This window comes from Phycodurus eques, chromosome 16, assembly GCF_024500275.1.
Source record: "Phycodurus eques isolate BA_2022a chromosome 16, UOR_Pequ_1.1, whole genome shotgun sequence".
NCBI lineage: Eukaryota > Metazoa > Chordata > Actinopteri > Syngnathiformes > Syngnathidae > Phycodurus > Phycodurus eques.
In genome coordinates this window covers 5,739,415-5,747,000 of record NC_084540.1, presented here as the reverse complement: position 1 = coordinate 5,747,000, position 7,586 = coordinate 5,739,415, and positions in this window count along the sequence as shown.

Sequence of the window (7,586 nt, the reverse complement as noted above, 5' to 3'; positions counted from 1 at the left end):
CAAAACCTAATCTTTTACACCATCCTAAATCATCACGGTGATATCTAGCATAATCATGAACAGTGGTTCGTAACCTTTTTTACACAAAGTACACTTAAAAATATTTTTCTCTCCAAGTACCACCACAATGACCAACATTAAAATCGGTAGCATAGTAGGCCAGTGTGCATCAAAAAATGGGGAACAGATTTTTTTTTGTATTCTGTGTAGTCTGCCTGCGGCACGGTGAACGGCTGGTTAGCACATCCGCCTCACAGTTCTGAGGACCGGGGTTTAAATCCCGGCCTCGCCTGTGTGGAGTTTGCATGTCCTCCCCGTGCCTGCGTGGGTTTTTTCCGGGCACTCCGGTTTCCTTCCCCATCCCAAAAACATGCATGGTAGGTTAATTGAAGACTCTGAATTACCCATAGGTGTGACTGTGAGTGCGAATGGTTGTTTGTTTATATGTACCCTTCGATTGGCTGGTGACTAGTTCAGGGTATACCCCACCTCTTGCCCGAAGTTAGCTGGGATATGCTCCAGCATGCCCGCGACCCTAGTAAGGATAATCGGAACGGAAAATGAATGAATGAATGTAGTCTGCCATTCGGCCATAGTCATCTGGGATAGGCTCAAGCTCCCCATGACGCTGAAGACGAAAAGCGCTATATAAAAATTATGAAAAACTATACATACATAATGATTCAATAAAAATTTATTGCACGTAAAAGTTGAATAAAAATTTCATTTAAACTCATGTTTGAAATCAGTTTTTAAAGATTAAATGCACTTGCATAAAAATCTAATCTAAAAAAATTCGTTGATCGTATTTAGTTTGATGTCAAAAAGTGGACATTTTATTTTTAGGTCATGTATTTCTTGCATGTGTGCTGCAACATTGTAATAAACTGTATAGTTCCTCCTAGATTTATTGTACATTGCAAATGAAAGACAGAGCTAGGATTACGCTTTGTAGCATTTTATGCTATTTTCATCTTGACGTGGGGATAAAAAGGTTTTGTGTGGGAGGGTTCAAACAAAAGGTGCTCTGTCCTGAGTTGTTTAACATATCTAGATGTAAATACCGTGAAATAAAAGCTGGGATTCTGAACTTTTGTCTCATATTCAACCTTTGATCTGAAAACCATAAACTATATAACCATATATTCAGTAAACAAAAAAAAGGAATTGACCAGTGTAAAGATAGTGTTCCTCAACGTACAATTGCAAGGAATTTAGGAATTTCATCATCTACGGTCTATAATATCGTCAAGAGGTTCAGAGAATCTGGAGAAATCACTGCATGTAAGCGGCAAGGCCAAAAACCAACATTGAATGCCCGTGACCTTCGATCCCTCAGGCGGCACTGCATCAAAAACCGACATCAATGTGGAAAGGATATCACCACATGGGCTCAGGAACACTTCAGAAAACCAATGTCAATAAATACAGTTCGGCGCTACATTCGTAAGTGCAACTTGAAACTCTACTATGCAAAGCAAAAGCCATTTATCAACAACACCCAGAAACGCCGCCGGCTTCTATGGGCCCGAGCTCATCTAAGCTGGACTAATACAAAGTGGAAAAGTGTTCTGTTGTCCGAATAGTCCACATTTCAAATTGTTTTTGGAAATTGTGGACGTCGTGTCCTCCGGGCAAAAGAACCATCCGGACTGTTATGGACGCAAAGTTCAAAAGCCAGCATCTGTGATGGCATGGGGCTGTGTTAGTGCCAATGACATGGGTAACTGTTGGATTTATTTTACCCAACATTATAATAAATAGACACAAAAGGAATGAAGACGCTGGTTTCTTTTTCTCATGAGGAGGGCGCATGGGAGATTGTTCAGATTACAGCCTCTCAACACGCTCTAAACAATCTCTCCCGTCACTCCTGCATTTATTTGAAAATAGGGAGGTTTCTAAATTTACAAGACACAACACACTAAGGGGAGGGTTTCAAGGTGAAAACATGCCACCAACACCTGCCACGTCCCGGCCACGTCCTTCTCTCTGATGATTCCTGCTGAGTCATCTTCTTGAAGGCGAGACATCTTTCTTTCTAAAAATTGTCCATAATACTCATGCAAGCTAAGCAAATAAATGATAACTTCTACGATATATCTAACAGTAACTTACACATCTGTGAAGTCACCATTAATGCTGCAAGGTACATAGAGGTTTTGGAGAAACATATGCTGCCATCCAAGCAATGTCTTTTTCATGGACGCCCCTGCTTATTTCAGCAAGACAATGCCAAACCACATTCTGCACGTGTTACAACAGCATGGCTTCGTACTAAAAGAGTGCGGGTACTAGACTGGCCTGCCTGCAGTCCAGACCTGTCTCCCATTGAAAATGTGTGGCGCATTATGAAGCATAAAATACGACAATGGAGACCCCGTACTGTTGAACAGCTGAAGCTGTACATAAAGCAAGAATGGGAAAGAATTAGTACCTGTAAAAAAACAATGCAAGTGAGATTCGAATTTGAACTCGAACTCAACGAGAATTCTGGTTCCCCACCAATCGAGAGATACACCTTTCGGCTCAGCACTTTCGTCACCACTACAGACCAATGCCGGGTCCGCATCACTGCAAACGCTACACTGATCCGTCTGTCGATCTCAGGTTTCATTCTTCCCTCACTCCTGAACAAGACCTCAAGATACTTGAACTTGAGGTGTTAAATCTCATTCCAGCCACTTCACAGTCGGATGTGAACCACTCCAGCAAGAGTGACAGGTCATGACTTGATTAAGCCAACAGAACTAATTTAGAATCATTTACTTTTTTCACACATGGCCAGCTAGCTTTGAATATTTTTTTCCCCTTAATAAATAAAATCACTATTTAAAAACTGCATTTCATTTTTAGTTGGGTTATCTCTGTTTGATATTTACATTTGTTTGATAATTTTAAACACTAAGAGGGGAAACATTGAAAAAAAACAAGAATTTGAAAAGGGGGCTAACACTTTATCACGGCCCTGTATACGTCAGGGCCAAAGCACAGATGGCGTCATGGCTTTGAACTGTGATGGGGGGATACTGTTTGAGGAGCCCATCCCCCAACAGTCAGTAACTCATTGGTCAAATCTTCCAGTGCTCCCTTACTGCTCAGTCAATCCAATTATACTGATTGGATGCTCCCCCCGACTGCAACTCAGCTGTTGCACCAATAAGGATTCAGTTGTCAGCAAAACTAATACGATAGCCCACCAAAGACCTGAAGCATCAATTCTCTTTAGTTTGATGAAATACGCTTCTTTCCTTTTATTTGTCTCCTTTGTCCCTCAAGCCTCTGTCCCTTAGAATTTTTGTTGAACCTCTTGCCTTTTGTTTTCACTTCCTCCATTTTTTTGTATGAAGTGAAAAGGTGGGACTCAGGCAGCCATTTCAGCCCAAGAATGTGTCATTGTTACACCTTTAGGGAGCGTACCCTCAGTCTCACAGAGACTGAGGGTACACGACACGACTGAGGGTATGTTTACGCGACAGCACGTCTGAAACATTTTACATTCCTGTAATTGCATTCAACAAAAAAAATCACTGCAATATGCATGGCACTTTCTAAAGCATGGATCCTCAAATTGTGTTGTGCTCAAGAGGGTGCACGAGGTTAAAGTGTAATGGGTGAAATAACAACGTTAGGGGAAAAATAATAACATAATCACAAGTAATAATAAGAATACTTAAGCTATCAACTAAAACTGTCCCGTTCCCTTTCATGCTTTGTATCAACAATAAACTCACTAACATCGATAAAAGATCTGAAGACATCCTCGCTACATTAATCGATATTAATGAGTTTAAAATGACCGTAATTTGCTAAATTGTGTCAAATTATTTTTTTTGTAAAACTTCCTCAGGTGAATTGTCATAGGTTTTTGACTAATGAAGAACCCCTCTAAAAATGCACTTAGAGCAGTAGAAGCAGACAAGTGAAGACTCACTCTACAGCGGAATCTGTCCCCTATTACCAGTGGTTGCGAACGACATCTAAAGTTGCCCAAATAATGATCTCAGCAGGCCTTACCACAGTCTGGATTATAACCAAGTCCTTCCAGATGTTCAGTTTATGGTTTTTATTTTATTTTGTATGTTTGCATGAAAACTACCGCCATAGTTTGACTGCTCCAGACCTCTCTTCTTGTCCAAATTTATATGAATTACAGTTCATTTGATTTTAGGGTCAAATTACAGTGGGTACGGAAAGTATTCAGACCCCCTTAAAATTTTCACTCTTTTTTTATACTGCAGCCATTTATGAAAATCATTTAAGTTCATTTCCCTCCTCATTAATATACACACAACACCCCATATTGACAGAAAAAAATGGAATTGTTGAATTTCTTGTGGATTTATTAAAGAAGAAAAACTGAAATATCACAGAGTCATAAGTATTCAGACCCTTTGCTGTGACACTCATATTTAACTCGGGTGCTGTCCATTTCTTCTGATCATCCTTGAGATGTCAGAGCAAATGAGAATCATGAGGTCAAAGAAACTGCCGGGAGAGCTCAGAGACAGAATTACAAACAATATTCTGCTGCACTTAAGGTTCCTAAGAGCACAGTGGCCTCCATAATACTTAAATGGAAGACGTTTGGGACGACCAAAACCCTTCCTAGAGCTGGCCGTCCTGCCAAACTGAGCAATCGGGAGAGAAGAGCCTTGGTGAGAGAGGTAAAGAAGAACCCAAAGATTACTGTGGCTCAGCTCCAGAGATGCAGTCGGGTGATGGGAGAAAGTTCTAGAAAGTCAACCATCACTGCACCAGTCGGGGCTTTACGGCAGAGTGGCCCGATGGAAGCCCCTCCTCAGTGCAAGACAAATGAAAGCCCTCATGGAGTTTGCTATAAAAAACACCTGAAGGACTAAAAGATGGTGAGAAATAAGATTCTCTTGTCTGATGAGACCAAGATAAAACTTTTTGGTCTGAATACTTATGGCCGTGTGATAGTTCAGTTTTCCTTTTTAAATAAATTTGCAAAAATGTCAACAATTAAATGTTTTTTCTGTCAATATGGGGTGCTGTGAGTACATTGAGGAAAACAAATGAACTTAAATGATTTTAGTAAATGGCTGCAATATAACAAAGAGTGAAAAATTTAAGGGGGTCTAAATACTTTCCATACCCAGTGTATGTCCACATTCACAACGGTAGGTGTGGTGACAATACAGTCCCTTTTGCCTTGTTTCAATTACAGAACTAACAAACTGATCACCTTCTTGACCTCTCTTATCGGCATCCTCCTTTCTGTGTGTCAATCTGTTTCACTATACGTATACTGTTTCCCTCCTCTGTGATGCACAGTAACTGCAAAAGCAGTTGCCGTGTCTCACAACGATCAATTGTTCATGCCGTTCATGTTCCAGCAAATTAAAGGGAAGCTCCTTCCACACACGACTGCATCCAAAAAATGTCATTACCACTTTGGAGAAGGCCAAAATATTTTTTATTTTTTTATTTCTTAATAGAATAAATTCAGACAGACAGTGCAGTAAACATTTTAAGTCAGGATTGGATAGAACATTATTCCCACTCCTACTACTGCTGCTGCTGCTTAATAATATTATTGTATATGAGTTGTCTTTTCAATTGCTGGAAGTGCATAGAGGCAAGAGGAATTTGGTTCAAAATCTAATTTGTTACTCCAACCGAATTTACAGTCAGATTAAGCTGTTTACATATAGAGTGTATTTCAGTGATATAATGTAATGGGTTTTTTTTTTTACTGCATGTACTGTAAATGTAGTGAATGTGGGCCTTTTGTTGATCCTCACATTACAAAATGATGGGCAGGTGTGTGAGAGTAAACGAGTCTTCTTCTTTATCTTGGAGGAGGAGAAGCTCATCCATGGTTTATCTCAAGTAGACCTGACTATTGTAATGGTCTTCTGACTGGAGTCCCCAAAAATAGCATTAAACAGCTGCAATTCATTCAGAATGCTGCAGCTCGGGTTCTGACCAGAACAAAGAGGTCAGAGCATATTACTCCAATTCTAAAGTCTTTACACTGACTCCCAGTCAGCTTTAGAAATAAATTTGAAAGTTCTGCTACTGGTCTATAAATCACTAAATGGTTTCGATCCTGGCAGCACGGTGGATGACTGGTTAGCACATTTGCCTCACAGTTCTGAGGACCAGGGTACGAATCCCGGCCCTGCCTGTGTGGAGTTTGCATGTTCTCCCTGTGCCTGCGTGGGTTTTCTCCGGGCACTCAATTTTCCTCCCACATCCCAAAAACATGCATGGTAGGTTGATTGAAGACTCTAAATTGCCTGTAGGTGTGGATGTATGGGTGAATGGTTGGTTGTTTATAAGTGCCCTGCGATTGGCTGGCAACCACTTCAGGGTGTACCCCGCCTCTCACCCGAAGATAGCTGGGATAGGCTTCAGCACGCCCGCGACCCTTGTGAGTATAAAGCGGTACAGGAAATGGATGGATGGATGGTTTAGGTCCTGAATACATGAAAGAAATGCTCATGGAATAGAAACTCAGTAGGGCACTGAGATCGACAGACTCTGGTCAACTCGTGGAGCACAGAGTCCAAAGCAAACATGGTGAAGCAGCATTTAGCTATTATGCTGCACAAAAATTTAGTAAGTTGCCAACAGAAGTGACGTCAGCCCCAAGTGTGAATGTTTTTAAGTCCAAGTTAAAAACCTCTTTTTTCTCATGCTTTTTAGAGCATTTCCACTTTTAAATGATATTTCTGGCATTGCACGCTGTTTTAATTGTACTTTTATTTTTTATTTGTTTCTCCCTTTGTTTTTCTTTTGTTTTTTTTATAAATGCTTTTACCCTTTTATACCTCACGCTTCGTCGACAGCACGTCACGGATAACCTAACCTAACCCTAATCCTAACCTGCTAGACATTTGAAAATTCCAAGTTTTCTGGAAAAGGGGAAAAAGCACTTTTTCACAGGACATTTTCTGACACTTTCATAGTCAAAATAAGGAAAAAAGTCCAGGCAGACATTTTGAGGCTTATGTGTTAAGGTTAATCATGTAAAGCACATTGTTACCTTGTGTATGAAATGCGGTACAAAAATACATTTGCTTTGCTTTGCTTTGTCATGTTATGTTTACACACTACATCTTAACAAAAGAAAATGTTCTCATGGAATGACCACAGAGATAAACTCTCCTGTCACCATGCCAAGCATGTGAAATATTTCACCAATGTGTTGCTGTGACCTGCTTCAGCCTACTAATCATATAGCTTGCCTCCTGCATTCAAGCAAAAACGTGTACATTACATTCATGTTTTATGTTCGGTGCATAAATTATTGTTTGTTTTTGTACCTTTAAAAGTTGGTCTCATTGGTTGCCAAAGTGTGTATATCTGTGTATTTTCATCAGAATTTAGTAGGAATTTGTCCCAAGAGTAAACAACTACAGTATATTGTTTTTAAATGTGGACAGACAACTGGTCTTCGGAAAACTGGTCCTCAAAAGTGCATAACTAGGACATCTGGTACCTGGAAACATGGACCACTGGTCCTTGCAATAAATGTAACAATTGATGAATTTAGCAGCTTATCTTTTTTTTTAAACAAATGGAACTTTTTTTTTTTTTTTTTTACAAATGTAACA